Genomic DNA, 22,214 nt, shown 5'->3' with positions numbered 1-22,214 from the left:
CTATACAACACATGATTGCAGAGGTAAAACAAATTTTAATTCAGGCTTTTTCTCCCCTCCTTCCTCCTCTCCCCCCCAAAAAAGATGGAAAAAACATTAAAAACAGCTAGAGCTATAGAACAAGTCAGGTTTCAGCTGTAACATTACCTGTTGTTTTTTTTTCTTCTCTCTTTGGATTGCTTCTGTGATGGATTAAATTGAGGTGTTAACTGCTGTGGTATTGTGTGCCTTCAAACAGATGTCGTTTTTGTCTTGGGACCGGCTGTGCTAGGGTGTATCATGGCACAGCTGATCCAGTTGATTGACAGGTACAGTTGTCACCGGGGGGCATTGTCTTGCAGGATCAGACTCCTCCTGTTTGGGCTTCCTGTGGGCCTGGGTTTCTAGCCTGGGTGCCTGGTTCTGGCCTGGGGAACCCCATATGGGGTTCCCTTGTTCTGCAGTGTGAAACATATGCCCCAGAATTGCCTGCACAGGCTGGCTGGAGAGCCCGGGAAGCACTGATTTGTGAGGATCACACAATAAACAAACTCCATATTACGACACACTCCATATTAAGGCATGATGAACTGTTACCTGGAATTGTTGGGCAAGGACTTTTGGGCACTTGGAGTGTGACAAGGGGCAAGGACTTCTGTTCGCAACTTGTGCCACCATAAACATGTTTTTGGCAACACAAGAGCAATGTCTTTTTGCACCCTGCATGAAATAGATTCACTTTTCTTTTCCTATTTTCTGCTAAAAGGAATGGCCCTGTTGTTTATATTCATTTTATGGTGAACATTTAAGATTGCGAGAAATAGGCAATTTAATGTGGAAATTAAATATAATTCATCCACAGACAGTGAATACATGGATTATATCATGAGGTTTTTACCCATCAGATAAACCTCATAGAGTGTACCCTTTAATTTTATTGACTAGAGGTAATTACCTCCATCATCAACACTTAGCACTGGGATCTTTCTAGACCTTCTCCTGGGATGGAAATGTGTTCTTGTAATTAGAGCAAGAAACTTGGAGTGCTAACTCTGCCACTAATTATGCCTTGTGACTTTGGGAGTCTGTCTTTTTACCTTTTCATGCTAGTTTATTCCCATCTATAAAGTGGGTATTTACCTACTGCACTGGTCATTAGACCCCATAATTCACAAATGCTGATAATCCTTAGGGGAAAGATGCTGTATATTCAAACGCATATACATATGCATATGTAAAGAACTACTATTGCTATGCAGGAGGATAGCCAGCTAAATAAGGATGAAAAAGGATGACAAATATGGTTTAAAAAAAATATCATTTAGCATTTTGGGAGAAAATAAGAGTAAGACTTTCCATGGTAGAGTAGACCTCTCATCTCTCTTTCCACTGTAGCAGTTAAGAAAGATTAAGCCAGTTCTGGCTGCAGATAATGTAATACAAGTATTCAGAGGTGGGCTTTTAGCTTAGTAACTCCAGCTGGTTAGCCTGTTGAGCCATTTATTTGGCAAATTTTTGTTACTGACTGAAGTGGATCATTGTTTTGTTCCTTTTCAGAATTTGCTTCTGATTTTTCAGATACAAAAAGTGTAGAATTGCATCTATTGTTTTCGATGTAGCTACAGCATAGAACAAATTTATGTGCTTAAAATACTCTGCAGACCTAATCAGAACTCATTTTATAGGGGACTGGAAAATGAATTTAAAACAAGCAGGCTAGACATGAAAATCCAAGGTCTGATCCAGTGAGCTATGAGTCCGTTAACTTGCATGCCTTGAAATAATAGTAACATCTCTAGTTATTTTTTCCTGTGAGTCCATATTGTTTTCCAGATATTGTGTGCCTCAGTGGAAATCCTGCGTTTGCCGTTTACGTATTGATCAGGCATTAAGGTCATCTACTGTAAATCAGCATAGCTCCATTGACTCATGGGAGCTACATTAGTAGAGGATATGTCCGTGTGTTTCTGAGGAGTCAATAGTACCATATTTTCATAGAATTAAACCTTTCTCATACTTTAACTACAAATGAACAGGGACTCAATATTTCTGACAGTCTGAGGATCTGAGCGTGCCATATTCAGACATGGGCTATTGGCAAAAAACCTTGCAAGGTAACAGTGACAATTCTGAGGTCCAATATTTCATAAATTACTGACAACAAATAGCTTACATCTCTGAAATAATGAAATTGCTGCGCTGTTATGATTGCAACAGTATAAATTATTTGTTTCTAGTCTAACTATATCCCAAGATACAGTAAAAATATATATGTGCAAGTACAGACACACACACGAGATAGACAATGCTTGTGATGTTAATTCAAATTCCAGTATAATCACTGCATCCATTGTGTCAAGATCCATTTGCTAAATCAAGTCATTCTTTATATGCTCACAAAGTTTGGAGTGCTAGTTTTCAAGTGATACAGAAGAATGCTTTAACTAGTGATTGCTTAAATCATGCTGGATTTGTAAATGATGGTGGAAGAAGAAGGGGAAATTCAAGATGGTTTTCAGTATCAGATGCGACTGAAGTTAAGTATTTTGGTAGATGAAGGGCAATGTTTTAAGAACCACTTAGACTTCCTGGACCAATGATCACAAAATGCAGTCCTGTAAAGGGGCAGAGAGAGCATATTAGTCTAAAGTCTAGCAGAAAGGAAGGTAGATTTGTACCTTATAGTACTATTTAGTTTTTAGATTCTTAGCAATATTTTTAAGGAGTTAACAAAAGAGAGTGGTATTTTCAGGTCAGGAATGATCTTTATACCAATGTGTTGTATAATCTTATAAAGTAAGATTATTTCTTCATAATTCTTTCCACCAGATTTTCATTTCGCAGCTGTTTGGAAGCAGCAAACCTTATGAAATTACATAATCAAATTTGGCTCTCATTTTCTTCTATTCTATTATTACTATTGAAATTAGTAGGGTTGCAATGATTTATAGTTCCCTATTTCAGAATATTTATCATTAATTTTGAAAGTTATTATAATGAATCCAAGTTGGCATGATCATCTTTGAAAGTGTGTTTGTTCAGCCATGTTTGAGTATTAAATTTGCTTACAGGATTTGCTTCAGTAATTATCCTAATGTTAAAAAAGGAAGAATTGCATCCAATTGAGTATTAAAATGTTTTACAATGCGTTACAAAGTGGTATATTCTTTGTAGGTCTGTTTCAATTTACTTGATATTTTGCAACTTCCAGGCAGGCAGGTAGGTTACATTTTGCTTTTATGTTTGCAGCTATACAAGTATTTCTTTGACCTTTTGTTGTTTACAAAAACAACCCAATATGCCGTCATCTGTGAAAAGCATGAAATGCCTGGCATCAGCCTTGGAACTGATTGATTTCAGAGGCCCCATTGTCCTCAAAATACTTCACCTTATTTCTCTCACAGATATTAACTTGTTACACTTACGCTTACACCCACAATACTTGTAACAGAAGAAATATAGAGTAAACATAAATTTTAAATAATGCACTTATTTTTGAGTAAAGAGCTCCACTGACGTATTTCCACAAAAGATTAAGGGCATTATTGTATTCCACAATGAGGGAATAAAATACACAGCAAATGACAACATAGTGTACATCTTTTCCAATGCATTTAATACTATAGGTTGCCTTAAGCTGATATTCTTTTGAGGTATGGCTTTATCGCTTAATACTGAGAGAGATCATAATCACAATCCAGAATTTAATATGGCTACGATCTGGTTTTATCTGTCTGTGAAGAAGATTTAATTCCAGATGGTAGAAGTTATAATCCAAGCCTGTTATGTTCACCATGGTCACCAAAATGAACCAATTGACTAAAAAATACCTAGTCTGACTACAGTTACTTATTTCGGAACGTACTAGGGGCAGTCATCTTAAGCCATGGAGAAAAGAGTGTTAGAAGTATATCAGAAGGGATTTAGATAAAACTGTTTGTGATGGATTGACAAAAAGGGGTAACAAAGCAGTAGGTATACTACAAAATAACGCAGGCCATTTTTGTAGGTCATAATTTCAAACTGGCTTCTGTACTACCTTGCTATTGCCTGTGAGCCATATGTTCTCTTCTCATATAAATCAACATGGGGGATTCAATGACTGTGAAAAAGTACACCAACATGAGGCATGCTGAGTTGCAACACATGCTTTGCCAGTCACATTGTCAGACTCCATAGGGGGTATATAGGAAAAGAAAAATTGAACTGAAGTAAACTGCAGCATATTCACCACAGAGACTTTTAGGACCATGTCCCTTAATACACAGACATGCATCAGCTGGTTGAAGTCCCAGCCATAGTGGACAGCATTGTTTTCAGGCTTTTCTATTAATTAATATTTATATTATTGTATTGCTTATAAGCCCAGTTAGGATATGGGGCCAGTTATGCTAAGAGCTGTATTAAAATACCCTCATCCTAAAGAACATAGCTTCTAGTATAGATCGCTGCATATACTTTCAACCTATATTAATATTTAAGGCTTAGTATAAGAGGTATCTGCAGTAGTTTGTGACGTTTCTTAATAAAATTAGGCTGTCATGTCCCCTTGAATTAGAAATGTATATTTTGAATTGTGTGAGAGTGCAGCTGGTATTTTAATGTTGACCTTAGAACAGATTCATCTTGCTTCTACCTAGTTAATTACAGCAATGAAAAGAGCGGCTCTCCTCCAGCCTGGATTGTAATGACAGGGATAAAAATTACATATGGGCAAATACATGTTCATTATTATCAACAATACTTTTCATCTGTAGATCTCAAAGCTCTGTATAAATGGAGGTAACCATCATTACTTTACTGGAAGGGAAACTGATTCACACAATGGCTTAGTGCCCTACCTAAGGTCGCATTTAATCTCACTCGAACAGGTTGTGGACCTGGAAGCAAGCAGATTGCCTCATTCTTGGTCTTGTATCCTAGACATCCCAGCCTCTCCAGTGCATTCATTTCCAGTCAGCTAGGGGATTACCAGTAAACAGAGTTACTTCATGTAGTCACATGCCAGATCCTGAAAGGATTGTTTTAAAGTATATGATTTATAATAATCACTTTTGAAGGACTACCCTGCTTAGGTGAGGTTAAACCCATGATTATTCTGAAGTTCTGTTTTCAGTGCAGTCTCTCTGGATGGCTGCTGATTTTGTTCCATTTAAAGCATTTTGTGGCATGAACTCACTTTGTTTCTGCCCACATCACTGCATTCCTGGGATGTTTTTCACAGGCCTTAGCAAGATCATCTGACAGCAACTAGCGAGGTCAATGAACTTTATACACAATTAAACACTTGAAGCTAGGAGAATTAATTATTATTTTTCCCTCCAAAGTTAGGAAAGAATACATGGCATGTTACATTCTGCTACAAAGTGAATGTTATGTGTGGCAATCAAGCTAGTTTCACATGATTTAATGCTGAACAGCATAAGAAAATGATTGCATCCTTTACATGGGCCTCACAGAACAGTCACCACCCACACTGTTTATTCAGACTCGGAGCTCTGCCATTCACTGTTCAAGCCAGAGAAGGGGAAAAAAATCTGTTCATGAACACTTTTGAAACCATTTATTCTCAGTGCAAAGTGGAGTTAAAAAAATCCAAATGAGGGATTTTCAATTGCTGCAAGTTTCAAGAACAAGTAATTTTCTCTGAACACCCAACAGGATAGTTAAAAATGTGATGATTAGGATATTAGGTTAAATCTATTTAAGTATTTGATGATGCCTCTAAAATTGCTGTAGTTAAGTGGGTGGCTTTTCCTCTTCCTTCACTGTCTTCTAGTACCTGAAAAAGAAGTAAAACCATTTAGGAGGTGATACCATTTAAAGAAAAGTTAGCTAGTGTTAAAACCTAGATATTGTGATATTCAAATCTGTCAATAGTAAAAGTGTTATCCTCAGTTTTCTTGTGCCCTGTTTCTAGTGATATAAACTATTTGGACCCGACTCTCCCTTTTGCATCTACCTATCTATGGAAATGTAGAGATTAGAAGCATTAAAATTAGATCATTTTCTAGTAGTCCAATTTTAGTGCAGTAAAGTTTTAAATGTGTCAAAAGAAGGGATTTTTTTCACTTACATAGGCTAAATAGAATTTACCAAGATGCTTTTCACAAGAGTTGAATGTGAAATTTCCTAACCCTTTTATTATGTGAGTAATTCATCCCCTTCCCTGGTATTTGTACTTTAAATATTTGAAGATTTAAGTCAGTTCCAGCTGTTGATTAGATAGGTTATGCAATTTAGCTTAGAACATTTTAAATCTGTTTTTGATGTATTTGAGGTAATAAGTGCTGTGGAAAAAAAAACAAACAGCATCCATTTTTTTGGAGACTACAAGAGTGGAAAACATACCTCATTGAATGCAGTCATAAACTTTTCTTCTTTTTCCTCTCAATGCCACCTAGTCAGTGTGGCAACCAACAGTTGGTTAGTCCAGTCTAAGGACCCTGGCAGACATTAAAATAATGGTGCCATTTGGAGCTGAAGAATTTTATATCTCATCACGAAGTGTGTCTCCTGCCATGCCAGACGCACAATGAATTGGGTGAATGTGTGGCATGTTTTAAATTGCCGTGCAATTAACGTATTAATTGTGCCATAAATATAATATCTGTCAGAGGACTGAGACTTCCAAAACTTGCACTGTTCAGCACATTTTCAGTTCTGTTTGGGAAATGATGATTTTTCCCCTCAATTTTTCCACAATAATTTTTTCTAATAAATTGATTTTTTTAGTGGTGTTTTGTAAACAAGGAAGTACTATGTATAGTGGTAAATATTTTTTATACTTACTGAGCCACTTGCTTAAAATTTACAATATACATTCAATTAGTATCTATTGGGGCACTTTAAGACATTTAAGGACAGACCCTCACATGATGTAAATCCTTGAAGCAGTGTTGATATAAATCAACAGCTGGCAACCTTTAAAAACCACAGGCTGGAACAACCTGGTTCAACATGGGCCAAATGGTTTCAGCAATATCAGCGACAGGGGGCCAGACATCTGGGAGCTGTACCCACACCACCATTGCTCTTCCTTGCTCTCTGCTCCTAGACTGCAGCATGAGTGCAACTTCTAGCTGGTGTGGAGCTGTGCCAGGGCTGGGCAGCTGGAAACTACACTACTGCTGCTGCTCCCTGTGCCCAGACTCCTGGCTGTGGGGCTGGTGCACTTGGAAGCTGCCTGGTCCCTAGTGGCTGAAAGCTGTGTCCACGCCCCAGCTGAGAGTTAGAGGGAGTGGGAGACAGGGAGAAGGGGCAACAGTTCAAGTGCAGCTTTCAGTCCCAGCACAGCCCCTCGCTGTCCAGCCCTAGTACGGGCACATGTGCAGGGCAGATCAAGTGGCTCTGCAGGCTGGATGTAGCCTTTGGGTTGTATGTTGCCAGTCCCTGGTTTAATTGGCTTAATGCCAAACTGCCCCAGCTGGAGACGTATCATTTCTCCCTTTGGTGCGTTTCCCAGTTAAAAAAAATGAGATCCATAATAGGTAAATTAATTTGTTTTTGTTTTCCTTCATGCAAACAATTGTTTCTTAAATTCTACAGTGAGCACAGTTTTGCTAGTCTGAACTCCAAAACAATCTACTCTTTGTCTTCCAAACAGTGCCTTTTAAATTCAGGCTTTGTGGTGACAACTTACTGCATTTTTTTCATTCACCAAATTACTAAAGAGGTGAACTTATATCACCCTGGGCATATCTACATGTGCATATTAATGCACATGAATAAACTGGAGTTTATTGCTCTGGAGTTTATTGCTCCTGGGCACTGTGTCTTCACATGCAGCTGGGAGTGCAGCATGTTGAGCCAGATTGGAGCAGCCCTGGCTGGCAGGGGGTCCAGGGGATCAGCCTGCCAGCCTAGGGCTGTTTCCCCCAGCTCACATGCTGTTGAGGGGCTGGTGCATCAGGGTGCTTCGATGTAGGGCTAGTTGGAAGGCAGTCCCCACACTGAAGCACTCTTATGCCCCAGCCATCTGGGTCAGCATCTACACATGCGCTGCTGTGGAGTTTTTTTACTGTGGGGTTTTACTGTGTAGTTTGCTGCTGAGTTTTTAGGGCACACATGTAGATGCCAAGAAATTTACTGAGCAGCTAATTTGTGTACTGCGCAGTAAACATCTCATATAGACGTGCCTCCTGATTATAATCAGACACTGTGATCATAATTCTTCTTTGGGAAGCATTGGTAGGATTCTCACTGATTTTGGTGGGAGCAGCATCTGCAGATGACCAGAGCAAAATTTTTCAAGGCACATGAAATTATGGAATTTATGTAAAGATTGTTACACTTACTGTTTCCTTCTAATTCAAAATGTGTACAGAAGTCACTGCTTAGAGGGAAACCAGTTATGTATTACCAAACAAAATATACTTAAATTGTGTGAGTCTTGTTTATGCAGTATTTGTACTCCAAGCACAGCAGTGCTTTCTTGAAAGTATCGCTTTGCTGCTTCTTTCTTTCAATAAGTGTATGATACGGGCATTACTTTCTTCTCACCAAGTGACAAGTTGTGACTAGATCCTGGAATTATTATGCCTTTCCTTTCCACAGTAATTTTGTACAATCTCTCCTTGTCTTGTTTAATCTTGGTCATCCTCCTTGACTTCTTATTCCGTCTTTTTTCAGTTCAGAGTTGTTTGTCCTGGCTGAGGTATGATCTCAGATGCCAGACTGAATTAGCAAAGCTGATGGGAGAAAGAAAAAATCTGAGCATACTTGACATGGAAGTCACCATCCGTGGTCCCAGGATGTCAGGGAGTGACAAGGGGTGTGGTGCATGCAATGCTCAGCTCACTGTGTGACCACATGCCACTCACTGTGATCCTGGATGTCAGAGAGTTCACCAGCCTATCAGCACAGTTCCTATCGCAGCTCCAGATGTGCCATGAGCACTGAGCTCACCAGTTGACTGGTGCCTGCACTGCTTTCACGCAGCTTTGGAGCCCAGAAGGTGAATATCACCATTGTTTGCCATCCCTTCCTCTTGTTCCCCCCACCTCTTTTGCCCTATTGCACAATTCAGTGAAGAGGAGTGGCAGCAGTGCTCCGCCCCTGCTTTCACTTGACTCTGGAGCCCAGGGGGTGAGTGTCATTGGGGAGGGCATGGGTAGAAGGGAGAGTGAACAGCAGTGCTTCTCTGGGCTTTAGAGCTGTGTGAAAGCAGGGCCTGTGGTGACCAGTTGGTGAGCTCAGAGCTCTCAAGCCATGTGAAACTCTGACAGGAGCTGTACTGACATGGTGGTGAGCTCAGAGAGTTCACTGCACATGCAATGCACCCCCCTGGAAGTTACAAACTGAGAAAAATAACACTGTAGTTTCTGTTCCATATCCATTTGATGGTTTTCCTTAGGCAAAGAACAGTTTTGCTTCCTACCAGCCCTGGAATCTGAATAATGATAATATTGCCTCCTCCCTTGCCTCACTTTTCATAATCAGCAGCAGCAGCAGGAGTCTCAGGATTTTGAAGGAAAGTGTGGCTCCACTAAACTCAGAAGGGTTCTTGTCCTGGGCCACGTAAGTGGAATTAGGGTTTTTCCCTTTATTTTTAAAATTTAGCTGTCAATGTTGTAGATTATGTATGAACCTGCTGTAGAATCTGACCTTCCATTCTGTAGGTATAAGAAATAGGAAATACAATATTTTTTGTCAGTGATGGAGGCAGACACAGAGATGGGTAAGTGGAGTTTGAAAGTCTAATTTTTATGTAGTCAGTTTCCTGTCTACCCTGCAGTTCAAATTCTGTTCTGTTTGGTGTTGGCTCTGTGTCAGTTTCTACCATGCCTTTGAGTTGTTGCTAATGAGTTGTTTTACCAGCTTGCCAGCTGCTCTTTTGCAGCTTCCAAAACTCCTGTAACCTAGGTTGCCTTTTTGGGAATTATACTGGCAGCAGTTGCTTATTTAATGCAAATGTTCCCTAAGAGTAGAAACTTACCTTTGAAAAACTGGCTTAGTCAATGATAGTGAAGCTATCTGCCTTTCCATTGTCTTAGTTATGAGCCGCCTTGCAATTCTGCCCAACTCATGACTAAATTCACGGAGGATTTAGGAGACTAGGAATCCCTGTCTGCCTTCTACAGGTAGACCTGTTCTCTGTCTGATGTGGATCTGTCTGTGCCCAATTTCTACAGCCTTGGGTTGGCTGTAAAGGCCTCTCAGAAGTTTCTTCCATTACAGCTCTCATTGTGGCTTCTAATAGTGACCAATCAATGAGGGCATAGAACACGGATGTCCTGCATCCTGTGCTGAGTCCACCATGCAGTATGACCTGCTTAAGTTTCCACAAGAGTCTCCCGGTGTTCCTGTTTAAAATGCTTTCATCAACAGAGAAGTTATTGCTGATAGGGACCACAACAGAATCTCTTAGAGGCTTGAGCCAGGCCATTCTCATCTGAGGAGCCTTAGCTGTGCAATTTCCTGTTATGGAAGTTAACACTGCATTTGAGTTGGGCCTAATGCAAAGCATAGCAAGTTACTCATTATCTGCTGTTCTCATGTCAGCAGTAGAGAAGATTGGATTTAGTCAAGTGGTTGGATCTATCCAGTCCATTAATACAGAACCGTTAAGAGTCTAACGTCAGGCCAGAAAAGCTCTGTTCCAAGTAGCCTTAACTCATTCCGTTAAGGACAGGAAGAAATCTCCGTGTTTTGATTCTTTCTTTGCTATAGTGATCACCAAGTCAAAATCAATGGAATTATCTCCATATGTGAGCTAGCTAAAACACAGATTGTGGGTCCAAATTCGGATGATTTTGCATTGAGAAGAGTGGCATGGAAAACCTGAGTTTATGCCATCAGACTAGAGCTAAAAAAGAAAGAAGCAGTCAGTCCACCTGTCCAGCTAGGACTTGAGCCAATTAGTTACAAGGAAGCTTTTGAAAATGCACAGAATTTACTGGCACCTCATGACATCAGAGTGACTTAAAATAATTTTTTGACTGTGCTGAAGTGCTTTTTTGAACAGGGACACTTTGCTCATTGGAGGTTCTATGATTATAGTTCTTTTGAGCAGTACCAACTCAAAAAGTCAATAAATAGAGGAGACATTATACATGCTTTCAATTAAATAGACCCATGGAAAAAGGGCACATGGAAAAAGGATTTGTATTCGACATGATCAGGGCAATAACACTGAGGCCTAGTGAGGCCTAATGTGTCAAGAGAGAGTGTTAAGAGACTAAAGTCCCATACTTAACTCTAAAAATCCTTATTTTTAGAGGGGGAGCAAGACCCCTATACTATATATGAACATAGTTTTGTGGTTGAATGTGAACATCAGTCAATGTAGCAGTTCTGTGGTTTATCATTTACTGAGAACTGTGCTTTTCTAAGAAAATGTTCTCTTCCTGGTACATATCTCAGCTGAGGCCTTTTCTGTCATCTTGTTAACTGTAAGGATCACTGTTTAAAATAACTGTTTGGGGTAATAAAGCTAAACAATTGCTGCATTCACACTACAGGTGACTCAAACAGAAATCGTATTGACCAAAACAGTATTAAGCGTGACACCAGCGCTGTATTTGAGTTTTTGCCAAAAAAAATCTGAAAGTGGCTGAAACTGGCTACAAGGATAGGGGATTAGCCTGTATTTTTAAGTCTGTAAATAAGGTCCCCAGACACACTTTCCACTTGGAAACGTGAATACAGACTATTTTTGGTTAAAAACCAAAAATTATATTCCCCCTAACTGTAGAGTCAGCTGTTCATTTACCCTGTTTTCAGTATGTGGGTCATTTAATGTTCTCTTCTAATAAATAATGGTGCAACTTCTCTTTTAAGCAGTGAAAGTATACAGGGTTTTTATTTCCACCATTATTTGTATGCTATGTTTTTCTCATAAATCATACCCTAAGGTAAACAGAGTGACTGAAACTACAGAAAAATGAAATTTTAAAGCAAAACAAAATACAAATTCCTTCTATTCATGTTCAAGATGTACCCTTTTTTTGAGCCAAGGTGATTATGTTTTATTTACAAATCATTTGGTCTTGTAATTTTTTTTAAACAACTGGTTAGGTATAATAAAATAATGAGTATATGCCCTGTGACATCATATGATTTCAGTGTAACAAGCTTAACTTTCCAGACTATTTTGGTTTATAAGCATGGGTGATCACAATAGCTGAGTAGTCTATAGCACAATCAACCATGGGTGATCATAGCAGCTGAGGAGTTTATAGCACGATCTACTGGTATTGTTCTCTTGTAACTACATCAACAATGCAGAAGTACAAATAAACACCAATTATAAATCATATACTTTGAAATCTATATTTTAATTTTAAAAAATGCTTCCTGCTATAAGCATTTAGTAAAAACCAAAAAAAATCCTATCCCAAATATATCACTCCAGTTTTATGCAGGTGCGATTCCATTAAAAGCTCGTCTTACACTTGATTGTCAATATGTGTTTCTTTCTTTTACAATATCTATAGTGAAGTGTTTGTTTATTTTCCATCCTGTGGCATTATACTGATGTAAAACTCATTATTTGAGTTGTTGAATCAAGCAAAGCATCAGTATGAGGGATAGATGGAAGGTGTACAGGGCTGGCTGTAATGTACTGGTTCAGAGCTATGTAAGCTGCCCAGGAGCAGCCTTGACTTTTACCACTGGTACAGGGTACGCCAAGGACACTCTCGCTCCCTCTTCCTTCCTTACATTGAGAAAATTCTAGGCATTTTTTAAGTAGAGCAAAGTAATTTCAGCAGAAATGCAGCCCTTCTCAAACAGGATGGAACATCTGTCCATTATGTAAATTACCCACTTCTTCCAGTAAGATTATCTTTCAGTAAGACTACCTTAATTTTGACTCCTCTTAATTTTTGAGTGCTTGATTTTGGCAATTTGAGGGCCGGCTTCTAATCCAATTAATTGTTAGGTGCATAAGTGGACTTGGGTGCCTAAATGTTCATTCCACCCTGCTCATGTCCCTGAAAAATAGTTAATGCAAAAGGTAGGCATGTCTTCCTCTTCTACTTTTTATGATTTAGTTTTAAGAGTTGGATGAAGGTGTCTTACAAAAGTAGGTGCATTGATGAATGTTCAGGACTTGAACAGAGTGGAATAGAATCACACTCGGGTGCCTAAGTCTATTTAGACACTCAATAGGTGGAAGAGAATCTGACTGTTAATGTTCTTTTGAGACAGTTATTTTTTTTATGTCCAGTAGATATAACTGTTTGCTGCTTTTGCATGAATAAAATAATTTAAAGGCAGAATGAAAGAAAGTAAAATACATGCTCTCCTTTGAAGTTAAGTTTTAAGGGTGCACAGGATTTGTGATGATTCTCTACAAAGCAGTAAAGCTTACAAAAGGCTTTGAGGGCCCAAAGCTCTGAGATGCTGAAGGCCTTCTGTTCACGCTGAATAAAATGCAACTATTTGCAGAGAACTACCACATAAAGTCCCCTTAAAATAGAGTGAGCATAACTCTATAGTTTTATAACTGGGACATGTACCAGAGGTGGGAAAATCCCAGGTTCCATTCCATGGTCAATTGAATACTTCAGTATTTTATATTTAGCATTATTCAGTGGAGTAGATCCATGTTAAGAATACTGGCTTTTTTGGATCCCATTCCATGGCCTCTCATTCTTCCCATGCATTATATAGTGATCTTATGTTCTCCAGGTGGCAAAGCACCTCAAAGTTAAGTATTGCAACACCTAAATATTTTTATGAATCTAGCCCTGAATTGCCCCAGCATTGGTGCTGCAGCACCTGACTCATAGGCACTCCATAGTCCAAAGAATTCAAAACCCCAGAGTACTCACCCAGCTCCTTACGTCATTCATAGGGAGAGTTGCACACTTTTTCTTATAATGCTTTGTATACATTCTGGTAATACAGAAAGGAGTGAACAGTATGCACTTCCTTAAGGATGTAGTTTTTATTGTGTTCTGTGAATTCATGCTGTTGCCTGTTTAGGTTTTCCAGTTAAACCCTTTTATAGTTATTGTCTGTTTTTTTCACGCGCACATTATTTTGTCACCAAGTGAATTTTTACTGTACCATGAAAGGTGTCCTCCTGTCAGCAGGTCATCCTTGGGACCAGTCTTCTGTTCACTTCCTGTATTTGCGCTGAGGCAATGACAGTGAAAAGAAATGTTCTGGGAATCACTACTTTCACTTCTGGTGGGAAATATCTACTGATATATTGATATTAGCTCCTCTTGCATCCATGCTATGAGAACAGAGACTAGGGATTCCTTCTTTCCCTTCATGCTACAAGGATAGCTGCAATTTCCATATGACAGTCCATTCTTAGTGCCAGTGTTTAACACCTTGGTGCTGGTGATCCATAAAGGGATTAGCAGAATGGAATGAGATTGGAATGGAATGAAGTTAATTATAAAGCCCCCAGTCTTTTAACATTGAAGCAGTTTGGGGCTTTCACTGCATTTCAGTATAAGTGAGTTCCAAGGTATATTATTTATCTATGAGAGCTCTAGCCAGTGCAAAGATAGCTTTAGATCTCTGTCTGTTACATTTGGTTTCCTGTCTCTCTCTAAGAAAAGTATGTAAATAGCTAGCAGGGATTCCAATAAAAATGTGGGTTCCATTGTACTATATTTGTTCAGCGAGGCTGCAGCACCCTGACTCTAAGAATACCGGTAGTGGTATACATCTACATTCTAAGAATTCAGGGAGGTGAGGTTTGTATAGAATTAAATCATCCCGTCACATCTATGAGGCTTCCTGGAGAAAAAGAAATGCACAACAAAAAAAAAAACAAAAAAGGAAAACATCTGAAACAAACTTGTTTCACCAACAACAGTGTTTCTGTACCATGTCTTGGTAACATTGTAAAGCAGTTAGACCATGGAGCTTGGATCCTCTTCACATTGCTTTTAGAAGCAACTGTCTCCTATAGAAATGAATGTGTGCAATTCAGCATACGCTCGTTTTTACATTCAGCGGACTTTTAGGGGTAAACAGTATAGAGGAAAAGATAGAAAAGTTAAATTAATATTTAGTGCCAGGGTTTCCTGTTACAGTAACCATATTATGCTGGGTGATTTACAGTACCAGAGTGCCCCACGGAGTTTACAGTCTCTAAGTTTAGATGCCATATAGAATTGTCCAGCATGGCTTACCTTACTTAGCTTCCTTTCCCTTCCCTAATTTTCAGTTGTATAGGCAGCATGCTCTGTATTGGATTGTATCTGCATTTTTAAGGGTGCATTCAAGCACAGTGAATCTATCCTTAAGCATGTCTGTAGGCTGGATGTCTTTTTAGCAGGAAAGGAAGACAGCAGGAAGCCTGTAGAGGGACAAGGAGCATGCGCATTCTGCTGTCACGTTTTCAAAATATTACGTAAGTAGAATGGAACAGTTCAGATAAGGGAGTACGGAGCCTTTCAAATCTACGTTGTTGGTCTGTATCCACCCCGGTTCTCCGTAACATACATCTATTGGCATCTGAGTGACATCTAGTAGCCTGTGCGATGTGAACCGAACTGGTCACCTGAGTCAAGTTCCTTTCAAATATGTGTCTGTATCACAGAAGCTATGACTGCACTTGGCAGGCTGATGGCATGTCTGCATAACAAAATGCAGTGCTGGGTGCTGATCCTCAGGCTGGCTGGGAACAAGCTGGCTTGAATACTGGAAGCATTGTAAGCATGCTAGTACAGCACTCCATGAAGTCTATTTTAACTTGGGCAAAGCCGCTGATCTATGCTGGCTCCAGTAGCCAAGCTAGGTCATTCAGAGCTAACTTGCATATTACCATGCACCACTGTATGAGGTTAAGGTCTGAATAAGTTTAAATTGTGACCCTCCCTGTCATAGCCTATCAGCAGTCCCCCTAAGGAAAGGTAGAAACTTATTTGTATGCAGGGTGGGGAAGCTTGGTCTACTGCTGGACGCAACTGATAGATGTAAGACTTTGGTTTGCCCTGCTGTCAGTAGGGCCCTCTTCATGGCATTTTCTATAAGTACTGTTCAGCATGGTGTCATCCTTTCTGAGCAATTGCTGTTTCTGCAGGAGCCATGCAGGTGTGAGGCAAAGAGGGCCTCCTTATGTACAGGCCTTTATGTTTATGTAAGGCCAAATCGGAGTCCATCCTTATTAGCTCATATCCTAGGAACTACAAAGAGGTATACTGAATGGTACTAAGCTGTGGGCTGCATCCTGCTCTTTTGAACATGGCACTTAGCGATGCTTATCTTGGATTACTCAGTTGTTGTCCCTTGTACATTTTTGCCAGCTGACTTTCTAAAATATAAGACAAGTGTTGAAAGAGCAGAGGAAGGCCCAGCAGTGAAATTATGATATAAATCTTGAGTTAGGGGCCAGTGAAACAATTTTAAACCTGTGACCTGCTCACTTGGGCAGTAGCTTTATGAAGTAAAGTCCCAGTTCTTTGGGTGTAGCACCTTTGGGACAAGAATTGAAAATGTCTGTCTCTTGGGAATTGAGTCATTTCAGGTCAGCAAAGCTCTGCTTATTCAGAATAGCTGCCTAGTTAAGTGAAACTAAGGGAACATGCCTGTCTTATCCTGTTATATATACAAAAACAGGGCAAGTCCTTGATGTCAAAGTGCAGTCAGAAGAAGGTGGAAGATTTGGTTATTTTGTACAATAGATAGTAATTTTATACCAAAAACATATTCTGCTCAGGGGAAACTCTTATCTCTGTAAACTACCTGAAGACTAGTTTTTCAGCTAGTTTTTCTTTTCTTTTTTCCAGGTAGAGATTAGAGATTAGTTCCCAGGTTATACACAAGGCTATTCACACGGAAACTCTCACTGCAGTTAAATACCAACAACACCAGCTACAATCTGTGGGAAAGTCTTTAAGTTTAACTGACCTAGGCAAAGTTTAGTATTTGGGAAAACATGGGCAGGTGGATGATGACACCTAGATCAATCAAGGTTGTCCCTTTTAACAATGTTAAATGAGGTGTCTCTTTTAACAATGTTAGTATAGTTCCAAGTGACTGCAAATAGGTCCAACCGTCTTTTGCTTTGACTTTGGGACTTTCTTTATTTGTACCTCCCTGCTAAGCACTGCTTTCCTTGAAAAGCGCTAAAAATATTTTCCCTTCACTTCCCATAACAAATTCGAGCTGCACCTGTGTTTAATTAGATATTGGATAACCTGAGCTGTTGTATTAAGTACATCTAAGGCAATAGCTTAGAAAAACTAATCAACCTTAAGTCAAAATGTGTAGAGGTCCAATTTCAAGCCACAGGAAGCAATAATATGTATGAAGCATGAATGTTAACTTATATCAAGAACATTTTTTTTAAAAGTTCATATCCCTTGGCATTTAACACATTCATGATGGCAAGGGAAAAAAGGGAAACTGTAGTTCTCAGAGATATATTTAAATGATTACAGGGTTTCTTTAGCACGTGCTCTCTCTCTCTCCCTCTCTCTATATATATAGCTTTATTTCTTTCCTTCTCTCTCTCTCTCTCTCTCTCTCTCTCTATCTATATATAGATAGAGAGAGAGAGAAGGAAAGACATAAAGTAAAGCTATATATAAGGAAAGAAATAAAGTAAAGCATATATATATATGCTTTACTTTATTTCTTTCCTTCTCTCTCTCTCTCTCTCTCTCTCTCTCTCTCTATCTATATATAGATAGAGAGAGAGAGAAGGAAAGACATAAAGTAAAGCTATATATAAGGAAAGAAATAAAGTAAAGCATATATATATATGCTTTACTTTATTTCTTTCCTGTTTGTTATTTGAACCACATATTTGTCCTGGTTTTGGCCAAGCAAGGTATTTCATACCTAGTGGCATAATTAGGGGAGACAATAGGGGTAACTTCCCTGGGCACTGACTTGTGGGGAGGAGAGGGAAGATGAAAAATATCTGCTGCTGGCAGCCGTACGGTCATGATCATGAACTGAAAGTCTCTGCTTCTGCTTTGCCCTGGGTGCCCAGCTGTATCCATGTACTGCCGCTCATACTACTGCAGGCCTTGGATAAATGGAATTCCAAGCTCTCTACACCTTAATGGAAATTTAAATATATGATTTCAGTTACTTGGGCCTATAAGTCGCACAGCTCTACACTAATCACTCCAATGTAAATCACTGCCATTTCCATAGCCATGTGTTAGGATGCGTAGCAGTTGGGAGGAGGGAAGGTAGAGGGAGATGAAGGAAGACCTATTTTCCAGCCCCTGCTCCACTGGATCATCTTTAGTAGTAAGTATAAGGTGTTGTACACACTGGAACTGATAACTCCCTTCACTCTTCCAGGTGAAGACTCCACCCCACTAAACTATAGGATTCTTTTCTCTGCCTCATATCTTCCAACCCCCTGTCTGGCTCCACAAATCTTACACTAGCCCCTGAAAATTGATACAGCTTGATCGTTAAGGCATTCTCCTGGTACACCCCAGGGAATTATGGGCAGAAAAATTAAAAATGGTGTGAAATTCATTAGTTTTACTTTTTGTTTCAAATTAAGCTAAATATAACACTGTTTTAACCTTCTTTAGAGATATATGCAGGTACCTTGTATAGTGGGGGACTTGGCATGGGGTGTGCAGGGGGATTTGTGAAGGTGTGGGGGGGTTGTGGGCAGGTGTAGATATGGTAGTATGTGGGGTTTGTAGGCATATGGGGGTGGAGTTTGGGGGGTGGGTATGGGAGTAGATGGGGTTTGTGGGGAAGGGTTGGGGGTGTGAGTATGGGAGTGTGTGGGATTTGTGGGTGGGTGTGGGCCTCCCTGCCACACACCCCTCCCCCTATGGTAGGCAGCGGGCCCTTGTGGTGTTCATGGCTGCAGCAGGCAGAGCCCCCAGCAGTGTACAGCTCCATCTGAATCCCGTGGGCTCCATGTGGTGGCACGGAGCCAGCCTGGCCCAGCCAGCTGGCATGCACCTTTGGACCAGACCAGGCTGGCTTCATGCCAGCATATGGGGCTTGTGGCACTGCAGATGGGAGCCACGTTCCATCGGGCCAACCTGCCTCCATGCCTCCATGAGGGGCTTCCAGCACTCTAATAGGAAGCTGCATGTGGAGGTACAGAGCTGTGTGCCATCAGGCCGGCCTGGCTCTGTGCCTCCACATGTGGATTCCTGCTGGAGGGCTGGAAGCCCAATGTGAAGATACAGAGCTGGCTGGCCCAGCCTGATGGTGTGCATCCCACACCCACCCACACACCCCCCAACCTCCTGCCCACCCACAAACCCCACACACATCCACCACTCCTGCAGGCAGGAGCTCCCCATCCCACTTACCAGCTGTCCAGTCATGCGCCACCACACTCGGTAGCTCCACCTGCGGCTCCCGGCTGGAATGCCGGGAGCCCTGCGGATATGGAGGCACAGAGCCTGCCAGGGTTAAATTATGCAAAATTATGGAATTATGCATGGTCATGCCTTTTATTTGATTAATTGCATGGGCTCATAATTTCATAATTCCCAGGGTATATTCTGGGAAGTCAGAGAGACAGTTAAAACAGAGGAGAGAATTGATTTTATGTGACCCATATTATGAGTGATGCCATGACTATTTTCAATGAACTGACCTTTTCCTTTTTGCTCAAAAGGAAGGGTTTCGGTATCTAACTCCAAGAGAAGCTGAAGGCTATTGGCCATCCCCTTAATTCCTAAGCTTAATACCTAAGCTCTGGACCTTAAAATGGTCCCTTAAAAGATGCACCTCTCCTTTTGGCATTTCCCACTGGCTAGCTTAGGCAGATTCCCACTCAATGGATGGGCTTCTGTGGACCACTTCCATATGTGCCGGACATTACCCATGCATTCTGTAATTGAGCCTAGAAACATAGCTCATGGCTGGGTGTTCCTGAGGGTAATGGTCTTTGCAATGGTGTGCAAGTCCTTTTGTGGATTTAGCCCTAGATAGCTCCAAGGGCCACAAGGCTTCAGTGCACAAAGCCAAGAGTTGACTGCGTTTGGAGACTCTGCTCTTAGGAATATGGAGAGAGGTTTTAGATATGCATCAAAAGGACAAGGATGCTGTCTACTCAGAAGGCCTCAGTGCTCTAGGATTTCCTCGGTTTAACATTGTAAGCTTGTTTGTGAAGAGTGGCAGGCTCAGAGAAGCCCAGGTTGCCTCCACAGTTGACAAATCCACTTCTCAGTTGCAAAAGTCCCTATATTTTCCCCAGCTTTCAGGTACCAAAAGCTATGACTCCCCTTGCCTTCTCAAAATCAACTTTATCCAACCTCATCATAGATGATGCGTAAGTGTTGACAGTGAGGGGGCACAACTCCACACTGCTGCTGCCCCCACTGTTTCTGGGTGCTGGCTCCAACCAGGCTGCAGCCCCACATCCCGTGGTCGGCGCAGAAATCGCATTGCTGCTACTCCACCCTCACTGCTACTGGGCCCTGGCTTCAGCCAGGCTGCAGCCCCATGCCCCACCATCAGCAGAAATTGGGGGGGGACACGACACATGCTCCCTGTGGCCCTCCCCCCCCACATATCACCTATGAGCCCCTTCACTAACTTTGGTGGGTTTCTTACTCACCCGAGTCTCACATTTCTGCCTTTCAGTTGCCAAAATACCCTGTAGTTCATTTTTTCTCTTGATGACAAGAACCTAGTTCAAACTATGGAAACTCTGATAATACTTAATACCTTTGTCTCCTCTACCACTCATCTCCCTAATAACATGTAGCCACAAGCTAGGCATTAAACTACTAAATGCTTCTTTCCTGAGCAGAGTGCTTTGGGCATTAGCAAAGTCTCTTTGTGAGCTCATGTGTCTTCACATCGAGCCTTCTGAAAACAAAGCAAATGCCATTTTAATGTATTGTGCTGTTACTATCTAGTCTGTGGTCTGGCTAATTTTTACTTTCAGGTGCTTGTTAGCCCTCCCACCCTCGCTAATTACCTTGCCCAACACCTGTACAACTCCACTGCTACTGAATTAGTGCTGTACTGAAACCTGTGTGACTCCATGGTTTTCTGCTCTCAAGAACACGGTCCATTGCCACCAGTTGGTTTGTACAGGTGTATGTAGTTGGAACTTAACTGCTTTTATGACACATGAGAAAAAACAGAGTTTTTCCTATATTCATACAGTTTGAGGTCAGAAGGGACCATTGGTTCATCTAGTCTGACCCCTTGGATGTCACAGGGCAGTAAATTTCAGCCAGATACCTGTGTATCAAGCCAAAAAAGCTATAGCTTAGAAATGTTTCAGTATTTAAGAAACCAAATAGTTGGCCACAGGCAGAAAGCAGAAGGAACCAATGTTCCACCAATGCCAGAAACATCTGCCGTGGAAGAGAAATAACCAGGGGAGGGCTAAAGCACATCTATTGATACAGAGAGAAGCAAAACTCGGACTGTGGAGGAAGGAGTATCAGAGGCAGTGCTAGAGAAGGAAGAAGACGTGGACTTCCAGGAAGGTGGAAGCTTGTGACCTCTGGCGGCAAGCAGAAGTCTTCATCTCCACTTGCAGTGGTTTGCATAAAAAAGAGATATGGAGCCCTAGCAACAGAGGGAGAAGCACATTCTGTTGGTGGAAGAGGCCAGGACAGGCTTCCCAAAAGTTGGACGCTTCACACCATTGCTATCAAGAGGAAGTAACAGGTGGTGGTGGTTGGAAACGCCCTTCTGTGGGGAATGGAAGCATCCATCTCTTGGCCTGACCTGTTGTCTCAGGAGGTCTGCTGTTTTCCTGGATCCCAGATCCAAGATGTTACAGAGGGATTACCAAGACTCATCCGGCCCTCTGCATACTACCCCATGATGCTCATCCATGTAAGCACCAATGATACTGCCAGGGTTGACCGAAGTGACTACAGGGCTCTGGGTTCAAGGGTGAAGAGCACAGGGGCTCAGGTGGTGTTTTCTTTGATCCTTCTGGTCAAGAGGAAGGGCCCAAGCAGGAGCAGACACATCCTACAGGTCAATGCATGGCTGCACAGGGCTTTGGCTTCTTCAATCATGGGATGTTTTTCTAAGAGGAAGGATTGCTAGGAAAAGATAGGATCCACCTGTTGGAGAGGGAAGAACATCTTCACAGACAGGCTCGCTAACTTAGGGAAGAGGGCTTTAAAGTAGGTTCTCCAGGGGATGGAGACCAAAGCCCTGAGCTAAGTGGGGAAATGGGTGACCTGGAGGAAATACAAGCAAGAGGGAGCAACAGGGGAGGCCATTTCATTATTTCTGAGAAAGTAAGGCAGTTGGCTAGTTAACTCCATAAATGCTGACCTCGTGAAGGAACACCTTGAGAAGCTGGATACCTTCAAGTCAGCCGGCCCTGACAATCTGCACCCCAG

General features: G+C 41.1%; 1 protein-coding gene and 1 long non-coding RNA gene across 2 annotated transcripts in view; one reads left to right on the top strand and one right to left on the bottom strand.

The window, feature by feature from the left end:
* Nucleotides 1-22,214, top strand: part of BCL2 (BCL2, apoptosis regulator) — a 153,594-nt gene that overhangs the window by 71,623 nt on the left and 59,757 nt on the right. The window lies entirely within an intron of this gene.
* LOC109314894 lies at nt 3,454-9,030 on the bottom strand. Its single transcript, XR_002102382.1, has 2 exons — nt 8,482-9,030; nt 3,454-5,761 (listed from the first exon to the last, which is right to left on the bottom strand). It is a non-coding gene; the product is annotated as an uncharacterized LOC109314894 (long non-coding RNA).

The sequence above is a fragment of the Crocodylus porosus genome, unplaced genomic scaffold (assembly GCF_001723895.1).
Source record: "Crocodylus porosus isolate Cpor-Errol unplaced genomic scaffold, CroPor_comp1, whole genome shotgun sequence".
NCBI lineage: Eukaryota > Metazoa > Chordata > Crocodylia > Crocodylidae > Crocodylus > Crocodylus porosus.
Note: the sequence above shows the minus strand (reverse complement) of the source record. Positions and strands in the feature narration are given on the sequence as shown.